Genomic DNA, 21,875 nt, shown 5'->3' with positions numbered 1-21,875 from the left:
ATCTTTTATGGACTGGATTCTTTTCAGAGCGTCTGCAGGTCTCCATTGGTTACTTCATTATATGCGTCCCCTATAGTTTGCACTGTTGTCTTCGGGTGTAAAAGTTGACATATTTGCCTGATAGTTATCTGAATTGTCTCCTTGTCAACTTCTGTGACGTGCGTTAGAGTTAGCTAGTGTGGCCGTTTGGAATCTGATTACTTCATTTCAAGTTATTTCTCTCTGTCTCTGTGCTCTGCTTCTCGCTTGTGTCTTCTCTCTCTGACAAGTGAACAGAAGGATGACAGTTACATGACTGACGGATGCATGTGCCTGTGTGCATGTGTGTGATGCTGATGGCTAGCTGAGCTTTAATAGGTGTCTGAGGAATTTGGTTGTGCTGGGCTGTCTCTGAGGATTTTATAACATTTTATACCATGTATTATACCGTTTCCTAACTATGGAAAGGGTCCCTAACTCGGCAGTACATGGATTTATTAGGTTTTTCCTAAAAAGTGTAAAGTAATTTCTGTTGTGTGCTTGTGTTATCAAGCATGGCTGTAGTGACCTTGAGCCTACCCTGTAACCGGTAGCATTAGAACCTGATGGACTACATTGCATAAACAGCTCATTTTCACCACTTTCACCAACAAATGTTAGATTTGTAGGAATTCTTTATTTCTCATTATTTCTGTTTCCTTACCACATCCTCGATCGCGATAAAACCACCAGGATGAGGCCAGAGTGTTTTCAGTTTCACCCTTGGCTTTGCCCCAACTCTTAGACTCATCTTTGATTACTTCCCTTTGTCGAAAGGTCAGTTGACCCCTGTGTGTTATCGGCTTTCTCGCAGCCAACAAAGACACTGAACTGTGGATTCTCCTAAATTAAAAATGGGGAAAGAGAAGGTGCAGTAATAAACATAATGGAGACTTAACAGGGAGTACCGAATTAGGAAGCACATGAAGTGGAGTTCTGTAGCGCCCATTTATTAGACTAAAGTTAAGATCTCTCCTCTTGAAGCTTTGCTAAACTCACTTGTAATTCAAATCTCAAATCAATATGGTAGCACAGTGGTAGTAATCTCTCTGGTGCTGTTCCATGCCTGAGAGGAGGGGAACGTGGATTTGAAGAGATGGTTAAAATAGTAACTTCTCATTCTGAGAAAGTGGAAAAGTCTCTAGGTACCTGTTTTCAGCTGTGGGTCTGAGCTTCAGCATTCTATTGGATTTGAAGGGAAGATGACATAAGAGTAAGAGGTAGAGTGGGAGGGGAGGGGGAACACGAGAGGAGGATAATGAGTTGGGTGTTTGTTAGTCAGAGCAGGCTCTCCCCTCTGAGCTCAGGCATCATTTGTAAGTGATGCAGGAGTTCATTCATCATTAATTACCTCAACCATGTCAGACAATGTTATTCTCGACTACCTACCTGTGGGATACACTGCACCCAAATGTGTGTGTGTGTGTGTGTGTGTGTGCATGTGCGTGTGCATGTGCATATCAGTCTGTGTCTTATTAGTTCGTATTTTGTTGGTGGACATGTGTTTGTTAGAATGGTGACTCCTGTCTGTCTTGAGATATTTTGTTGTTGCTAGATCAAATAACAAGGGTACATGATAATATAGCATTACACACACACAGACACACACACCGAGTAATAGTGACACTGTTCATCAAAAAGCAGAGGGATATAAGCAATAACCTGTGTTTTCAGGTCATGATATTGCTTGCTCTGTCTTACTACACCTAAGACACAGACACAAAAGCCCATTTTATATCAGCTCTCTCGGTATGCATGTTGTCATACTGATAAATATATTGGTTGTAATGTACCGCTATATAAATGTATTTAAGTTGCACTGGATAAGAGCGTTAGCTAAATGCTGTAAATATAATATCAGCAAATAAAGCCATATTTATCGGCAGGCATGGGAATCGAGTACTCCAGACGCAGCACTGTTTGGATAAAAACTGGATGCAGAATTCCTTCAAATCTTCTCACTCTCATTGACCAAAAAACCAAAACACGTGCAGCTGCAGAGCCGCTGGGCCCTTTCCATTTGTATATGTGTAACTACATAAACTGGTGCACGCAACAGCATGTCTGTTCCACCCTCGCTTTGCATCTGAATACATCACCGAGAACAGACCTAAACAGTGATCTAACAGACCCTGAAGGATGCAGGATCATGGATGCCAGGGGCGGGTCTGGGCGTCTCAACAGCTGCGCACGGTGGCCGGGCTTTTGGGATAGCAGCTCTCTCAAAGGCGTCCCAGGAAAGGACCAGAATGCAATACACCTTGCTGAAGTGTTCACTGTAAGGGAGGTGGGACTCAGTGGCTGAAAGCGTGAGGTGTCAGACGGCTCAGTCCATAACTATGAATCACCACAATACAACATTTAACATCACAGCACAATAACAGGGTACAGGCACCAATTTCAGCACACACACACACACAGATACTGCAGTGCGATCTGGTCTATATGGGGTAGGAGAGGAGAGAGCCACACAGGTTACTTATCCTGCCTACAGGAAATTGCCTGATATTTGCAGTGGGCTGAAGCTCTATATCGATGGCTGGTAAAAGGTTGTCTGCTCTTTCGAATCCTGGTTCTGACTGCAGCACAGTGATGTGATGTAAACAACACGAGGCAATGGACCTATCCTAGAGAGGTACAACTGTACGTGCTGGCAGGGGGCCGTAATGGTTTTGGAGGCATTTAGCTGGCATGCACTGAGTCCATCTATACCTTTAGATCAGGGCTTCCGAGACCAGGGTCATTTATTCACGGCCTCAGGAAATGGTTCGAAATGGTTTCAGGAACATTTGGGTGAAATGATGTTAAGGACCAGAGACCCCAGCTTTCAGTCCATTTGAGCAGCTTCGGGATGAAAGGGAATGCAGCGTTCGTGGAAGAGAGCACCTACTCATCAGCCTCCGCCAGCTGCACCAAGCGAGGACGTCTGCACCAAGCGAGGACGTCTGCGCGCTCAGCCTTAACACCCAGACTCTCCGAGACCCTTGCTGAGTCATCACTGTGACATGTGGCAGCTGTTGTCATGGGCAAAGTTGGGCCTTTGGAGAAGAGAAGAGTGTCTGTATTTTCCCGATCATTGAGTGTGTACATTCAAGCATGGTCTATAAATATTAAGGTACAAAAAATGGTCTTTGCGGGTGACTTTAGCAACAGGGCTGTACTAAGACATTTCAATAAGTATTGAGCCCAATACTAGGGTTAAAGCCTGCAGCTTGTGCGTGCTTTCATCGTATGCTGCTCATGCGCGTGCACTTATTGCGCGTAATATTATTGATCCACTAACATTCTCACACTTTAGCTCATGCTGCTATTGGCTTCTCTCCACATGTTTACATTAAAATAACAGGCTCTGGATGTTTGTGCGCACTACATGTACACCTACTGGCTAACAGAGAAAGAAAAGCATACTCAACACAAACACACGTGGATTTTGCTTTTTGCTTTGGGTTTCCCTTTGCTTTGTAGAAATCCCGTTTGGTGTATGTGTGTGTGTGTGTGTGTGTGTGTGTGTGTGTGCGCGCGCTTGTGCACGCTGTAGAAAAAATGGCAACGTGTTGGAGAGAAGGGATCAATAAAAGCTGTATCTGAGAGGGAGAGATTGACACGGGAAGAGGGCTGAGCAGCAACACACCCGATTAAATAGAGGAATGCACAGCTGACTTTGACCTCTCCAACAAACTCCATCATCTTCTACTCCAAGACGCAGCCAATCGATTACAGCATGTGCCCCCCCCACACACACACACACGCAAATGGCAGGCAGGTTATTCAGGTCAAAGCCTGGTAGCCTCTCTATCAAAGAAGTAAAAATATAGCATACTAGTGTGTAAAACTCTAGTGGGCTATGAAATATTGAAAAATAAAGGTTTTCCCAGTGACGTTCACTCAGAATTCTGTATTCTGCCTGTGTCACATTGGTCACGGTGCATCTGTGTTCCCAATGTATATCGTGCTCCATTTGCAGGCCCTGATTAATCTTTTTGATGTATCATCGGTTCTGCAAACTTCTGCATTTTTGCAAGTTTTACAGGGTTTTGCACACATTTACACGTGTCGCTGGTGCTTCCATGTCTGTTATGTGGAAGCTCATCGCTGGCCTCAGCTGGCCAACCCAGCAAACTATCTGCTGGGCATCGTCCTCTGTGAGGCAGCTAGTGCCAAAATGGACAGCTAACCTAGAATATGCCACTCTAGCCCTACCAGCTGGATTCATCTGGCAGTTACTCATAAATCCAGTCACAGTGCATAAGGCTTCCCGATGGTCCTCACAGATGAGTATGCGCATGCATCACATTTCTCAAATGTGTCACATGATGCTAATGGAGCAGATCAGAGAACGTCAGCAGAGTTTTTGTTTTATGTACCGAGGGAGACAGTTTAAGGGAATAGGGGCAAACAGGGAGGCCAAGGCATATAGGAGCTGCCTTCAGTCCTGTTTTAATGTTAATGGCCCCAACGCACTAAGCACACTGTTCTGAGGAGCCTCAGTGCACTGAACACATGTTCACTTTAAATGATAACATCAGATGTAAAATCGCCCTCAACTCCACAGCTGGCTTTGATCCTAGTATTTTGTAACTAGAGATATAACATGTCTGTGTATGTATGCACATTAATGCTAAGGAATTCTGTTGGATTCTGAGTACCCCATGTTTTCCAAAAAACGATGCATTTGAATTAATTTGGGAATTAATCATGGCAGTTTCCTGGATTTTCCCACTGAAGTGTTTGTCCGGCCCTTCTGTTTGCAGCACCATAGGGAAGCTGGTTTTAAAAGGCAAACCCCTCAGAGTGAATGGGAGAACCCCATGGTGGCACCAGTCTGTGCTGTGGTGCTCTAGAATGGACTGGAGCCCTGGTAGCTAAATTGTATCCTGCCAAACCTGCTGAGGATCCAGCCTGGTTTAGAGGTTGTTTTGAAATAAACCCACTGTAAGAGTGCGCAAATGTTCTGGTTTTATTCAGTCAGAAACCTGTCCAAGGAATCTAGTGAATGCCTGACAATGCCGCACCGCAAACAGCCAAAATCTGCACTTAGGCAATCGAGTTACAAGCTGTAATCTACAGTCTCATTAACCATCATAAATTATTGAGTAGCACAGGTCTTGGATCAGCCAGCTGAAGAGAAATTCTAATCCCTTTATGGTTGGTTTTGCTTTCCAAAGGACTTGTGTAGAATATTAATGAATGAGTAGCCTCCTTCGCTGCCGCCACACTCCCCCACCCTCACCAGCACTCAAACCAGAAGAGAACAGCACTCAAACCAAAGTGTCCCTTCAAAATGGATGGACTGATGGATGGACGTGGTGAAACTGCTGATGGTCCATTACATACAGTATGCCAATAAATTTTGCATCATAAACAAACACAAGGGTGTCGCATAAACGTCAGTGACGGTAATGAGGGACCTGTACTCTGCAAATGTCCTCTGTCTTTCGGAAGATACTGATGAGGCTCTTTAGATAAGAGTGCCAACACCTTGGATGAATCGTGATGAATCACACGTATGGATCTTTGAGGGGATTTTGAGCCGCTGACACTGTGACACTAACTAGATGTTATTCCCTGTGCCCAATGACAGCGTTGGACAGCCAGAACCCATCTCTGTGTTTTACAGTGATCTGGAGGGGAGTGTGTAGCGTAGGTTTTTAGAAGTGGTTCACTCTGTGTGAGAGGAGGAGGGGTGGTGTTGATGGAAGCAGATGCGTCTGCCGCTTTTCAGCTCCGCTGCACAGATGGCATGGAGCTTGTTTCAAACTTTCAGGCCGTTATAGCTGCAGGTAGAGGCAGAGGTAGGTCTCTCCCAGCATGCACCTGGGGGCCTTGCATCTCTCCAGGAGGACGACGCCTGTCCAAACACTGCCTCCCACTGCTGCTGATGGATGTTCCTGAGCAATTGCTTTTGTGTTCGGTGGTATGCTACTAGAACTGGCTTGTCATGGTGCAGGTGTATAGGTGTGCATAAGTATATGTACATACATGTACATGAGCACATGGGTTATATGTCTGGACATACCTGCTTGTGTGTGTGTGTGTGCGTGTGGGTTTGTGTGTGTGTATGTGTAGCATTTTGAATTGTTTTCAGTTTACCCTTTAATACTAGCTAAGAGGTGCAGGCAGAGGTTAAAACAGAAGATTTCACACATCACACCTGTGCGCACACAGCTTGACTCCCCCAGTGCACACACACATACAAACACACACACACACACACACACCTTATCGCACAGTGAGATCACACAATGAACACCCCAGAGGATTGTGGCACACCTGCAGTTTTTCTACAGCAAGATCAATGAAGTGATTAAAGATTCACGAGTTTAGTTATACTAGATCAGAAGGCCCTGAATACTCTATCCTCTGGAATGAGTCTTTAGTGACTGTCCATCAACCCAGAGTTTTCAATTTCAGCATATCTCACACTGAGAACGCTCTCCAAGAGCTTGTCTCCTGTAGCGCTCTATCAGATTGGTGAGCACATTTTGATCTTAGACCATTTCCTCCAGGTCAACTGTTTCCAGTTCCTTTTGGTGTATAGGGGTATTCTGAGCTCAGACGATTGGTTTATAGTATAGGGTTCATGTCAGGGGACTGTGATGAGTCCTGTAGGCGGGTGCGGCCGTGTTATGGCCAAGAACTGCTGATACCTTTGAGAAGTGAAGGTAGACTCAGAGCATCAACAATCTGACACTACATGTTATGATGTAGGTATGTTCCTCACTGTATATGCCTTTTAACATCTAACATACATATTCTATGATAACTGTACCTAGAACGTTTAGCAGGTTTGCTCTCATCTCGCCACAGCACTCATTTTGTGGCTTTTTTCTGGCAATGATAGTTTGCAGCTGATCCTTGTCATTCCGTGGCAGTAATTTTTAGAGTTTTCTTTATCTTCACCACCTTTACAATCCTTATTACTGTGTATGGGGACTAAATGGGATTGCATCCATTGCATGGCAAATTAATTGCAGTGTTCCAGTGGTGTTGATTTCCAGAATTATTGTACAGCAGAGAGTAGATGTTTGTGTTTTAAAGTCGCTAATTACATTTGCTTTCTTTTGTTTCCATTATTTGTTCTGCTAACATTGATTTGCCTCATTTTCATTATTTTTTATTTGCGCTTTTGCAGTCTGACACATGACAAATAGTTCTTACTCTGTTTTATGTGCTAAGAAAACAGTAAATCATTAAAAATGACCAGTTCCTTAAGATTAAAGCAAACTAAAACATGATATTTTTCAGATGTGCAGTGTTATATTTGAAGGGGTCTTCTCTGAGCCCAGGATGTCTTCTTATCTTTAGAAGCTGTTGGTCATAAAGCTGTCATTGGTCATAAAGCTGTTATCCAAAGAAGACCAAAAAAAGTACCAACGTTTTATTTTTAAAATTGCTTTTCCATTGAAAACCCAGTCAGCACATGTTCACAAGGGATTTTATGATAGAAAAATGATGCTCCAGGCCTCTGGTATCTATCTATTCAAAATAAAGCTTTATGGTAAGAGTAATAAAGAACTGTGTACTGCCTGGCCCGTGCTGCAGGATTTAAACAATTCTGACAGATGTTGAAAACGTGAGAGCCCCATGATGTCTGCGCACACAAGGACATGTTTTCAGATTTTTTTTCTTGAGCATTGTTAGTCATCCAAGTGCACCACCTTACATGATCTGCCCTAGATGAAACGCCGCATACTTTCATATTATGCACAGATTCTACCTGCGCACATTCTCAGGTTATTCTGAACTGTTACCATGACTTTATGATCGTCATGACCGAAACATGATGAATGACTGTCACAATTTCTACCCAACTCTTTTATTTATCACTTATGGTATGTTTTAAGGCACATATTATACAGACATCATGTTGTTGCCCGAACCAGTTTATTCTACATTTACATTTACGGCATTTAGCAGACGCTCTTATCCAGAGCGAGTTTGTGCTTTGTCATTTACTCATAGAATACATCCTAGCTAGTACAGCAGGTTAGAGTCCAATATACCAATGATCTAGAATACTGTAGAAATACAGGGATCACTGCTGCTGCCTAGAAGTACAAAATACATAAGGTCTCTCATAAACAATGATAAGTGTAATAAACAATAAATGCTAGAGTTTGTTAAAAAACATTTAAATATTCCACAAATAGATGGGTCTTCAGTCTGCATTTGAAGACTGCAAGGGACTCTGCTATCTGGACAGCAAGTGGGAGTTCATTCCACCATCTTGCAGCCAGTACAGAAAATAATCTCGATGCTTGTCTTCCATGAGACCTGAAGCACAGTATTTCAAGCTGAGCCATACTAGAGCTTCAAAGTACTCCAGGTACGGATTGGGCTTTGACCATTGACCTCATGTATGAAGGGGTTGGTCCATTTTTGGCTTTGTAGGCAAACGTCAAGTATTTTAAATTTTAAATCTGATGCGTGCAGCTACTCGAAGCCAATGAAGGGAGCGCAGCAGCGGAGTAATGTGTGAACTTCGGAAGATTGATAACCAGTCGTGCTGCTGCATTTTGGACAAGTTGTAAAGATTTGAGGAAGAGGAAGACCAGCAAGTAGAGAGTTGCAGTAGTAGTTGCACAAAAGTCTGTACAAGTACCTTGGTAGCTTCCTGCGAGAGAAAGGGCCAAATCCTTTGTATGTTACAAAGGAGAAATCTGCAAGATCGGGTTAGATTTGAAACATGAGTTGAGAACAAAAACTGGTTGTCCAAAGTTCTGCCCAACCTATGAGCAGCTTCAGATGGTGATACCAGGGAGTTCTCAAAGGAAACTGTGAGGTCATAGTAAGGGTTGGGAGTACCTGGGATGAACAGAAGCTCAGTTTTACTGGGGTTGAGCTTCAAGTGGTGGGCTGTCATCCATGACGCAATGTAAGTTAAGCATTCTGAGATACGTCTGGAGACCTGCGTGTCAGAGGGTGGAAAACAAAGAAATAATTGTCATTGGCATAGAAGTGGTAGGAGAAACCATGAGAAGATATTACATCACCAAGAGAATGAGTATACAAAGAGAAGAGAAGGGGGCCTAATACTGAGCCCTGCGGGACACCCGTGGAGAGTCTACACGGTTTGGATGTGGATCCTCTCCATGTCACCTGATAGGACCGTCCCTGCAGATAGGACTGAAGCCATCTCCAAGCAGAGCCAGTCACACCAAGCCTGGAGAGAACAGAGAGAAGAATGTTGTGGTTCACTGTGTCAAAGGCTGACGATTTCAATTTCCCAATCTGAAGAGATTTTCCAGGTCAAGAGAACAATCAGAAGGGACTGACAATATTTCAGTATTCAATAAGTCAATATTTACCTCTCCAATCGAGCACTGAAGTGATCGGGAGCCTCCGATAATATCAAACATGTTCGATATTAATAACCCTCACGAGTCCTGCAGTGTGAGAAGGTCAGCGATGCAAAGTGAGTGATAGCCAATGAGAGAGCTAGAATAATAAAATAAGAGTCGCAGTGGACCGCTCAGATGGAAGAGCAGCTAGTCGAGCACTGGCGCATACAGGAGTGTCTTTGTTGTGTCTCCTGTAAAAGATTACCAGTCTTGTGTTTTTTGTAACTGTAATTTCCATCTGCTTGGACACACTTCTGTTCCTACACCAGTAGCATCTGGACTCAGCATGTTCTCCCACTGAGAGCTGGAGAATAGGTTCCAGAATGCGCAATCCCCTGTGATTACCTTAATCAGCTCTATACTGCAAGACATACTAGTATAGAGGTCTAATCTTGAAATGTGTAGCGCGCTCTGTTCATAGAGCATTCATTGGTGTAGGTGCTGCAATAGCTGCTCTACTATAATGACTGACAGAAGAGGTTTGAGGTGGAAGTGGGAGTTAGATGCATAAAACTGCAGAATGAGGATACAAAATGGGATTGTTTAATTTCTTGCCAGGAGGTAATCTGTACCCCTTTTATTGGGGACTTGAATATGTAGTGTGTGAAAGCAACTAAACGAGAAATCTGGACAATCCAACACTTCCAAATGTCTTCCAGATCTTCCTGACTACATCAGCTCCTCATCTCCTCTCTGCCCCATACTGCATAAATAAAACACACACACGCGCATGCACGTGCACGCACACACACACACACACACACACACACACGCACACACACACACTCATACATGTTTGTACACATGTATGCACACATATACACCCCATCAGAAGCTCCCTATATGGCTGTTTTCAAAGTGAGAGAAGATGGCCTCATTGTCTTATTCAGTAAGTGTGCTTGCTGAGCTCGATGTTTTGTGACTGTGCCTTCTAATCACTTTGTGCACAAGGTGCTGTACTGTATGCCACACCTAGGCAATGAACTCTTTGTTCTACTTTGTTCTGCTCTCACTCTCTTTCGCTCTATTCATCTCTCTCTCTCTCTCTTTCTCCTTCTCTTTCTCCTTCTCTCTCTCTCTCTATCTATCTCTCTGTAAAGGCCAGAAAACAATTACTCCTGTGAGTATGCCTCTCCATTGTTGTGATGTGGGTCAAAGAGCACCATTATTGAGAGTAGATGATTACTAAGAATACTGAACACCGCACTTGCTAATACTACTCACAGCGCTTACACTAATATAATACTGAACACCGCACTTGCTAATACTACTCACAGCGCTTACACTAATATAATACTGAACACCGCACTTGCTAATACTACTCACAGCGCTTACACTAATATAATACTGAACACCGCACTTGCTAATACTACTCACAGCACTTACACTAATATAATACTGAACACCGCACTTGCTAATACTACTCAAAGCACTTACACTAATATAATACTGAACACAGTGCTCACGAATGCTGATACTAATACTACCAATGTAACATGATGCTAGAGCACAGTTCAGAATCTTTATATTACCTCAGCACAACTGCTGATATGCACTGGCTAGGCTGTGTGTGTGTGTGGGGGGGGGGGGGGGGGTGTGAGACTACCTCTCAGTAGCTGACTGTTTTTTCTTTATTGTATTTCTGTGTTAATTGAAAGGAAGCTGCCTTCACGTTATGCCACCTTTTTATACAATTAGATTACTGTGGGCTAAGGCTCCTTCTGCTCTTCGTGTAATTATGGGAATTATGGAGGGTCTCTCTTGTGCTTCACACTACTACAACTACACATACTACAGCAGCCACTGAGATTTAATTAGCCTAATTAAACACTGTAATGTAGTTTGAGCTAATGAGGAAAGAGGATTGTTTAGTGATGTAAACAATCACACAATCATACAGTGCAATCATGCATTTCTAATGAAGTAGGCATTATGCACTATGTGCAAAAATGTACAACATTTTTGTACAATTAATCAGTATTTACACATGATTATAACCCTTATGTAGCTGAATATATACAATCCAAACAACATGAAGCAGCAGTGTGTAAACAGCTGTAATGGCGGTTTGGTCATGATGTGAATTTTGTTTCTTGTTTGAGCAGTACTGCAGGTATTTACTACATAATCTTAAGCTTCCAAATGTAATCCTTTGAAGACACCAAAACACACTGTAATTTTTCTGTCTCGCTAAGAAAGATCAAAGAATGGCTCAGATTCACAAAAAGCCTTTGAAATCAATTATTGAAAGTGTTTATCATATTATCAGGTTTATCAGATTCCAAGAACTGTCAGCTGAGCCTAGATTTAATGCAGATGTTGTATTTAATACCTTAATATCGCTTGGTCTCTTGCTCATTCTCTGTCTCTCGCTTTTTCTCTTTCGCTTTTTCGCTTTCTCTCTGTCCTGCTTTATTTCTCATATTCTCTCATTCATCTCTCTATCTCATTCACTTGCTCTCTCTCTCTCGCTTTCTCTGTCTCTCTCTCTGTCCTGCTTTATTTCTCACATTCTCTCATTCATCTCTATCTCATTCACTTGCACTCTCTCTCTCTCTCTCTCTCTAATATTTCAGAGATCAATGGGTTGATGAAGATTCTCTTTCATCATCCTCTCTGGCTGTCTACAGGATTTCATTTCTTTTGAGCTGGTGTTATCCTGATGAGCACAGCGTCTGATATCAAAGAGGAGGTTTGACCTCACTCATTTTAACCCCGACGTCTAAAACCGTTTAAAAATGCAATAAAATCAGTGAGACTTTAAAAGTGCTATATTGTGATAAGCGCTTTTCACTGAAAGACCATGGAGAACATGCACTGCTTCTCAACCCAGTCACCTTTGAAGATCTCTAAACGATTGCTCTGTTCCATAAGAAGTGATTAAGTGTGCGTCATTTTCTCAAAAGTACAACGAAACTTTGTGATGTGACAAAGAAAGTTTAAGTGTACACCCATAATCAGATATTGGACTTGTAAGATGCTTGAAGTATGGCTGACACGTTAAGGAAGGCAGTGGGGACCCTATAATGCATATGAGGTGATCTGAGACATCTAACCCATATAGGGACAGTCAGTGCAGTGCATGAGCCAAGTCATGGTGTTCTTGGGCACCTCAGCAGACAATAACAGGCCCAGGGATTTGGAAGTGGAAATGCACGTCATTGGAGAGAAACCTCCTTGGCTACACCAATCTTTACTCCCACTCCTTACTTCTTCAGGACCTCATCCCTCAGTGAGTCGAGCTCTCTGTGGCCTTTACCATGGCCAATCAGGCACTCAGCACGGCATCCCCAGCCATCCACAGAGCACTGACATGCTGAGGCAGGAAGAGTGCTTAGTGAGATGTTCTTTCACTCAGAATTATATAGGCTGTGAACGGGGAACAGAAATAAACAGGACTAGTCATAAGCCTGTCATATTCTACTATGAAAACCAAAGGTGGTGCTTCTATAGTGTGTGTGTGTGTGTGTGTGTGTGTGTGTGTGTGTGTGTGTGTGTGTGTGTGTGTGTGTGTGTGTGTGGTGGTGGTGGTGGTGGTGGTGGTGGTGGGGGCTGTATGTGTGTGAGTATGTGTGTGTGTGTGTGTCTGTGTTTGTGTTTTATTCTGACTAATTTCTGTCTTGATTGGTGTTTGTGAAATTCCCTGCTCGCATTGCAGAAATCCCCAGTCATGGCTTCATCATTAATCTCACACTACTGGAGATTTCTCTAATTACTGTGGCCATTTTCCAATTAAGAGAAAGCTCATTAAGGCTCTGTTGGTTTAGAGAGGAGAGAGGAGCCTGCAGGAGCTAAAAAAGAGCAATTATTCACACCGTTGTGGGTTCCTTCACAGCTGGTCTGCACAACTTTAGTTTATGTGGTTAGATTTGACTGGTTTACACAGTGGTAACTATAAAGAGTGACATTTCCAGTACAGAGAGGGCTAATGATCTCACGGGGGGGCAAAACATGTAATGCCAGAGGGCTACAATGGGACATCATCTTATACAGACTCCCAGTAAAAACCAACATTAATGTACAGGAGGTGTCTCTCCTGCAGAGCCTCATCCAGCAGCAGTTTGACCCAGCTGATCCACATAATTAAGGTGTGTCTGTAGGAATGTAACACTGGAATAAAGTTTTTAATTATCTTGGAACCAGAGGCCTGTGAGAACTCAACTTGGACAAAGGGTTAAGTTTGATTTTCAGTGTGTCCCAAATATTTGGTTAGTAAAATTAAAAAGTTCCGTTTAATTTTGAAGTAGTAGATGGGGTTTTCTCACTTTTATTTTTTTCTTTTAGTAATAAAATAGTTTGGATTGGTGAATGGTAAGCAGGATCTGTCAATAACACTATCCATTGCTTCCTCAGACAGGCGAGAATAAGGATAAGGAGCTGAGAGACTGTTCAGAGACTGCTGGATCTCTCCCTAAGAGCAATAATGCTGATTCATACAGGTCTCTACAGTCTGAACCACAGCATGCACACACAGACATGCACACTCACACACACACACACACACACACACACACACACCATTTTTCCTTTTTGCATGAACATACCTTATATCCAGACTAGTTCTAGGGTTCAGACCTATACTCTTCACTTTATATCGTGTGTGTGTGTGTGTGTGTGTGTGTTAGCATAAGAGAGAAAGTGGAGAGAGTGATGTAATCTGGGGAGGAATACTAAAAAGGTCAGGCATCTCAGTGGGATGATGTAGCTGCTGACTTTATTAGTAAACACCATGCCTGAACTTCATCAGCGCTCTCTCTCTCTCTCTCCACCATATCTAAACTACATCAGCTCTCCTTCTCTTTCACTGTCTCTCTGTAACAGAGATAGCAATGCTAGGGAGATAGACAGATTTGGTCATTTAGTAGGGGAAAGTATTGTAAATCCATATATACATGTAGAAAAAGTCTCAACACTGCAATCTCCGATGTTTAAACTCTGTTCTCTTGTCTTGGTCAAAATCTTTTGGGTTTCAGGTTCAATTTTCTCAAGCCACAATCCACTCTTTGTGTTTGCATTTGGACAAGGTTAGGTTTTAATTTTCTGTCATAAATGAATGTCCATTATTGTCATCAGTTTAATTTCTCCGTCACTCAGGATCTGGAGAATGAGGATGGAAATGACAAGGAAAGACAGAGAGTGTGAGCGTGAGAGAGAGAGACTTACAATAGCCCTACTTAGATTAATTTCCTTGTGCCAAAGATCTTTGCTTCATGTGCTACATGACAGAGACAGATTCTGCCTTAAGGCACTACAGCTACACTGTTAAGATGGGGAAGAAACAGCACAGGGAAGAAACAGCACAGGGAAGAAACAGCACAGGGAAGAAACAGCATGGCAAAATGTAGGCTACTAGTGGTCACAATAGCGGCTACATTTGCTGCTACAAGAACTGGTTTCCCAGTAAAACTGTATTGCCTTCTGGGAAGCAGATTTAGCTGGAAGTTCTTAGAATAAGATTGAGGAAGATACAGACTCGTGGTAGCAAAGGTTAAAGTTCAAGGTTAAAGTAATTCTGACAGCAGGGAATGTGAAAGGTCTCGGGTTCGGATGCTAGCTTTGGCTATAAAGCATCCTTTCTTTCCGTACGGGAGGCTCGTGCATGCAATCAGGCCTCCCAGCCTGGTAGGCACCTCCTCTACTTCTCTTCTCCTTCTCCTGCTGCCTCCCATCCTGCTGCCCTATTCTGTCCTATTCTCTCCCTCCTGGAATCATCATACCAGTCTGGATGATGAGGAACCCAAGGGGGGCAGAAGAAGAGAAAAATAATGTGAGCTAAATAATAATAACAATGCTTGACTGATGACTAATATGTATTAAACCTCTAATAGCGTGGCCTCTCCTCTTGGCCTCAGCTGAGACACTTAGCACATTTTCATCTTCTTATGTCACCTCCCTAAACTCAGTTTTAAATATGGTTGCCCTGTTACCTGGCTAAGTTCAGCCGAGCAGTCACATCATATTCCAGTAACAGCATGACTGTCTATGTTATTTCAGAACACTAAGAGAAGGAAACAAACTTTTACTTGGTGTTATCTATGTTGACCCTATTTCTTGTTTAATCAGGCATAATAAGCTCCCATAACCCAAATTATAATTACAAATGTGTTAGAGCTAGAAATGTGTTCGAATTCTATTGCGCAGTCCAGTGTAAGTCATGAGAATATGCGTAACCAGCTTTATAAAGTTCCTTAATGCTAAAACAGCCTGCTTTGAGGGTCACCATTTGGCCTCATTTACAGTTTTACTTAGTAATCGTGACCAGCACACGGGACACTGTCTGCGTAGCCCAATACTCACAGCAAACTGGTGTCAGTAGTATGTAAAACTATAGCTTTGAGGATTTATTTACATTATGTTTGTCTTAAGAGCTGAGCTTCATGTGAGTTTAAGGTAACAACGGATTTATTAATATAATACAAGCTAATTAGCTACACATTACAATTGGTTAGATATTGTAATGAGGCAACACATGTTATAAATAGTAGAAATGCAACATAGAAAACACTACCTGAATGTTACCTAATAGATGGATAGAAAGAGAGAGAAACTGCAAGAAAGTAAGAGCCAGCATCAGGGAGAGATTTCTCAAAACCTACCTCCTCAGTCCACCAGCTCTGCCCCACCAATGACAGTGTTTGCCACCACTGACTAATAAAGGGTCACCACATACTGGGATCACCCCTTTAAATGACAGGAGTCAGGTATCACAACCACAAGAACTCACGGCTGTCGGTAGGACAGTGAATTACAGCGCGGATTGTGTGCCTTAAGGGTTCCTGCAAAGATGACCACTGTGACATGACCACTCTTATCTCTGTGAGACTACAGATGTGCACAGAAAACAAGACTTCACAGAACAGAGTTTGGTTTACAAAGATTTGAGGAGAATCTCCCCCTACCCAGGAGGACTGTGGGAGCATGTAATTGGCTGACCTGGGGGTCTCTATACTTTTGGGCTTCAGCTTGTCTACAGGCTTGCATGCTTAACATGGAAATCTGACCATGCTAAACCAAGCAAAAAACATCCACTGTGACATCCACACTACAGAGCTACATAATAAAGCATGTGCTTGGTTTTCCACTAGCCATGTGCACCATTTGGAGTTCCCCTGAAGACACCCTGCACTATTTCACACATAGTCAGATACTGACCTCAGATCAGTTATGGCTTTCTTTGTCAGAGCATGAAGCTCTAATTTTGGACAGATGCAGATGGACTTGGATAAGGCCTTAAGGGCTTTTTCCACTGAAGGTTCCAGAAACTCTGCTGGCGGGCTCATCATAATTCCAGCTACACTTGTGGAAGGGAGCTAAGAGGGACAGGAACAGAGAGCGGGGAGAACGACATTGACTATGAGGGTGATACATAAAGCTGTTGCACTGTACTGAGTTCCTTGTTACACATTTTTGAATTCTGTGAAAGCCAGCCCATGTTTCTGTGCAGTGTGGGAAGGTGTCTGCCAGGGTCCTCGATCCAGAAAGAAGAGCTGCAGGCATGTATGTGGTGTTCATTTGCTGGAGCAGTTCTTTAAAACCTCACAATAGTGTCACAATAGTGCACAGAGTACAATAATAACCATCCTTCATCCCTTTTTTCCACGTCCATCAAACAAATGTCAGCATTTTGAGAAAATCTTGAGTTCATGAGTGATTAGATTTTACAGTGGGAAGGTCCAGGATGAGCATGGTTCTCTTGGTTTTGGGCCCATGAGTATTTCAAATTTGGAGGTTTTTTGCGCCATGATTATCAGGTCATTCATTTGTCACTTTTGCCTAAGCCAACTTAGGTTCGCTGGTTCCAGGAGCAGTCCAGCAGAGCAACTCACTTGCCTCTCTCAAGCGCACAGACATAATTAGCAGCATGTCATTGGTTAGGATTGAGCCCAATATGAGCCTTCTGGCTCTGGTTGCATTCTCTGATGTGACAGCCCTTTGTTGTTCTGCCCACAAAATGTTTCTGAACATCTTTGATGATGCTGTAGATACACCGGATACCAGTCTTACAGCCTGTCAGGCATTGTCACTGAGGTCATGCCACACATTCATCACGCACTATAATAAGGAGAACGTTGAGAAGGAACCAGTGGGATCATCAGTGCTTGAGAGAGGCTGTTAAGTGGTGCTCATTTGTCTGATAGCAGTGGCCCTTCCATTAATCAACGCACGTTCGTATGCCACATCGATCAGTTTAATTGATCACCTGGAACAAATCAACGAGACAGATGTTCACTTATTCCTTTTCATACGTATTGAATGTAACTTCTTTTATAGTTATATGATTATATGATTATATTTCACAAACCTCTATTGATCAGTACTGGTAGAAAATCCAGAAATTGTCAGAAATATGACTTCACGTAACAGTTTGAAGAAGGCTGCTAATCATTTTAACAGGGTTAGCTGGTCAGAAGCACATTTTTCTCACTGGAGGTGAGGAAACACAGATGAGTGTATGTGATTTTGTCTGTGGGTGTGTGTGTGTGTGTGTGTGGGTGGGTGTGGGTGTGTTTGTGTTTAGGGGGTTAATCCTGATTCTAAAGACCACCAGATCAATGCAGTGTACATAAACAGAACAACCATGAAACTGTTGTTTTTAGAGTATGGCACTGTGGTTAACTTATTCAGATTTTGGGGTGGAAAAGAGGCTATTTGCATTTCAAAAGCAGCACAGTACCATATGAGGTTTTGAAGTGTTTATGCAGAGTGTAGGAGGTGAGAACCTATGTGACCTTGCTACACTGAAGTGCTGACATCACACACATGCTCGCATACAGACAAACACTCACTAGCACATCACACACATACACACACACGCACACGTTACCTACAGTAAAACATCTATGAAGATTAAAAAATTGGCCTCAATAGGTAATTAACAGTGCTCTGTAAACTGAAGCTCCTGTCTAAAATGTGTAAAATGTCAGTGGATCTGCGATGCTAACAGCACAGCCTGAAGGTCAGAGAGGTGGGAGATATTTAGAACACACAGATATTTAGAACACACACACTCATACACTGATCTGTGGTACTAGTGAGCTCTGCACTAACTAATCCTAAGCACTCTCCCTCAGCTGCTAATGGCTGTGATCTGCTGCACAATAGACATGCTCTAAACGTTTCCTCAATTTCCAGGTGTCATGAACAGCTCAGCCACTATAACTGAACTGAGAATAACATATAACTGTCTTCCTGTTTTAAGTCACACACAGACACACCCACACACCCACACACGCTCATGCCTGAACCCAAAAGAGGGATTATCTTTGTTATTATCCCTGTAAAGCTGGTTGGTAACTAACAACATTATAATACACTATAATAGAGCCATTCTCTTCCAGATCCGAGATCCGAGATCCGAGATAGAGACAGAGACAAACACAGAGTTGAAGTGGTGTCAGTCATGGTTGGCTGTGGCATGCTGCCACTGGTGTGAGATGACATAGGGACTGGCATTGGGACCATCTCGCAGCGAGATGGTGGCTGAACTTTCCGTGTCTGACCTCACTTCTGCACAGAGCCTCCACTCTATCACCGCCGCCTTCAGCTGCTGATGTGGCAGCGTCTCATTCAGGGTTAAGAATGTCCCCATCTCCCTTCCCTGTACACCAGGGAGATGTTCAGTGCTGCAGTGAGGTTTGAAGTGAGCTCCTTACAGACCAGGATGAAACATATTGTGGAGCTTCTTGGAAGGAACGTCTCTTATTGGGAGTAAACACTGCATGTTTAAAAATAAGCACCTCAATGTGCAAAGTTTAACAGATAATACCCTGAAAAATATTTATCAGTGCAACAGTAGTAATGCTCTCATTACCCTTTACCTGCCGTTTACCTTTTTAATGGAATGCCATATGGAATGTCTTAGAAGAAGTAGGATGGGATGATATGGCCTTGCAAGTTCAGGAAACAGCAGTTGTGTGCAGTCAGGCCTGTGTATCTCTTCAGAAAAGTGGTAGCAAGTAAGTTGATGGAAAATAATACAAACATATTTCATAAATAAAGTAAAATAGAAAATATCAACCTATTCATCCAAGCTACTTTACATATTTTGGTTACTAAAGGATGATAGAGAGGGGAACTAATCCAAATCTATTAATCTATTAGCAAAATAACCTCTCAGCATTCTGAAGAAGAGGTTTTTTTCAAGGCTGCCCTTCAATAAAAATATAACAGCAATTCAGCAATATCAGCCAACTCCGTCTATTAACCACACAGGAAAAAGTTATGTACATAGTTTCTGTAAGACAAACTATGAGAGAAATCTTTAGCTACCAACTAGCCTGTACCATACAAGCCACCTCTTTTGTCTTGACAACTGTAGTTGCATTTCAAGGACGACTAAACTGTGGTACGCAATCCAAAAAAGAATTTAAGGTCATGTGTAATTTTTTTTTTTTTTTCGGGATAGGGGGGTCCAGAAGGGGGACCCTTTATTTACTGCATGCCTCTGGGAAACAGCACCACACCCTCCAGGTAACCTCTTGCTACTTTGTAGTCATATCAGCCTCAACAAACACCACCCTCCCCATATCTCATATATTTTAAATTATTTTTTTAACACAAAGTGCACAAACACAAAGCGGAGAGATGAGCCCTGTTGCTGACACACCTATACCCACAAACACAAAGCCTGTCGTCTGACTAATGTAATGTACACTGGTGGTCGGTGGGGGGGTATTGATTTAAAAGCCCTAACTAATGTGATGCAGGCAGCCCTAATGAAGGATGTAAATTGCACATTGTTCCATTTACGGACATGCTCCTTGACGTCTTGTGCTTTCCCCTTCTGTAAAAACCTGAATAATTCATTGCTAATGGACAGATAAATAATGACCCTCAATTTGCATTTGAGGGTAATTGATTCGCAGGAATAGAAGAAATAATAAAAGCCCTCTGCCACCTCCTCTGCTCCCCTCGACACCTCCCTCCCAATACCTCTTTGATTCTTTGATATATTCTGTCTGTCTTCCTGGATAATCTCTCTGTCTCTCTCCTGCTCTCGTCTTTGTGTCTCTCTGTCAGACTTTTTCTTTGTTTCTTCCTGTCAGATGCTCTCTCTCTCTCTCTCTCTCTTTGTACCTCTCTCTCTCTGTCTCCCGCTTTCTCTGTGTCTCTCTGACTGTCAGACTCTCTCTCTTCCTCCCCCTCTCCCACCGTCTGTGGTATTTGTTTGCTTTTCATTACTGGGTGGCCTCTCTATGACAGGGAGGTAATAACCTTGGCCAAATGTTGGTAAACAGTTCTGACAAATTAAAATCACCTCGCTCAGGGCTGCCGGCTGCTCAGCCAATAGGAGCAGGGGGTCACGAGCCTGTTCAAGAGACAACGACCACTCGAGGCAGATCCATAACAAAAGCATCTTCAATCAGGGCAATGTGTGCCTCACCTTAGTGTGGCTATAAACCTGTACTGGTGGGCCATTCATTACCCTACATACGCACACAGACTCAGACACACACACAGTGTAATGGGAGTGAGGTAGCGATTTATCCGACCTGCTGCGAGTTTATTTAAGGATAAATCATGCTGATGGCAGCTGGACCCGATCAACAAATTGTACTACAGTTTAATTTCAGCCTAACTCCACCTTCTTCTCTCTCTCTTCAGGCACTACCCCTCATTCAGCCTAAACCGTTCCTGCTCCTGAAGTGTGAAATCACCATAAGAATATGGAAGACGAGACATGTAAAACCGAGCCAGGGCTACTAGCCTTTTATTCCCAGCATTCTTCCACCGTAACATTGACAACATTTGTAATTCACATGGAACTCAAGTTCTTTCCCTTACTAAAAAAGTAGCAATTTTATGGTTTCCATAATTCAACGGCGTTACTGCTTTTTACAGTTGCTAACAGTTCTGATTTCACTTTTTCAAAGCCCTTATTTGTTTAAATACATTCTTACTCAAACTCAACCTATACCAAACTCTGCATCTAGGGACTTTTAAATGCCATTTATAGAACTGCATATATTCATATCTATACATTGATTTTGAATCATATTTTAAAAAGGTCTAATTAATTAATTAATTAATACAATAAATAGATAGATCCACTGATTATGGATGATTCTCGGTTTAGCAAAATGAGGCATCTCTGGAATGATTTTTGCATGTAACCATGGATTCGGATGGCAGAGAAATAGGAGTGGCTGGGAGAGTTAGCGAAGATGGAGCGGGACAGGGACAGGGGGAGGAAGACATGGTGGAAAATGAACTGTAATCTCAGATAGGATTAAGGCTACTAATATTGATCGCATCATAAATCATGATCTATGAGACAGGCTCAGCAGTGGTATCTATTGTCAGAACATTCTGCACAGGCATCTTATTGAGTGGTAAACTGTGCAAATCCTCAAAAAGCACTGGTATTATATTGCCATTGGTCCATTGGTTACCGTGCATAGGGAGAAGAGGTAGAATTTTCACCACTGGAGATACACTGCCGAATACATCTGACAGAAGTCACCCCACCCGTCGAGATGCTTTTCCAGCTGTGGATAGATGAGCACCTGTGGGACA

At 42.7% G+C, this 21,875-nt stretch overlaps 1 long non-coding RNA gene across 1 annotated transcript in view; it reads left to right on the top strand.

Annotated features, from left to right (window-relative positions):
- The window catches only part of LOC145653668 (uncharacterized), a 26,714-nt gene extending 5,236 nt beyond the window's left edge, over positions 1 to 21,478 (top strand). The window contains exons 3-4 of the long non-coding RNA XR_014119820.1: positions 19,765 to 19,829; positions 20,964 to 21,478. This is a non-coding gene — a long non-coding RNA (uncharacterized LOC145653668). The remainder of the gene's footprint in view (positions 1 to 19,764; positions 19,830 to 20,963) is intronic.
- Positions 21,479 to 21,875: the final 397 nt, after the last annotated feature.

Source organism: Electrophorus electricus, chromosome 25, assembly GCF_041902795.1.
Source record: "Electrophorus electricus isolate QZ-2024a chromosome 25, ASM4190279v1, whole genome shotgun sequence".
Classification (NCBI taxonomy): Eukaryota; Metazoa; Chordata; class Actinopteri; order Gymnotiformes; family Gymnotidae; genus Electrophorus; species Electrophorus electricus.
Note: the sequence above shows the minus strand (reverse complement) of the source record. Positions and strands in the feature narration are given on the sequence as shown.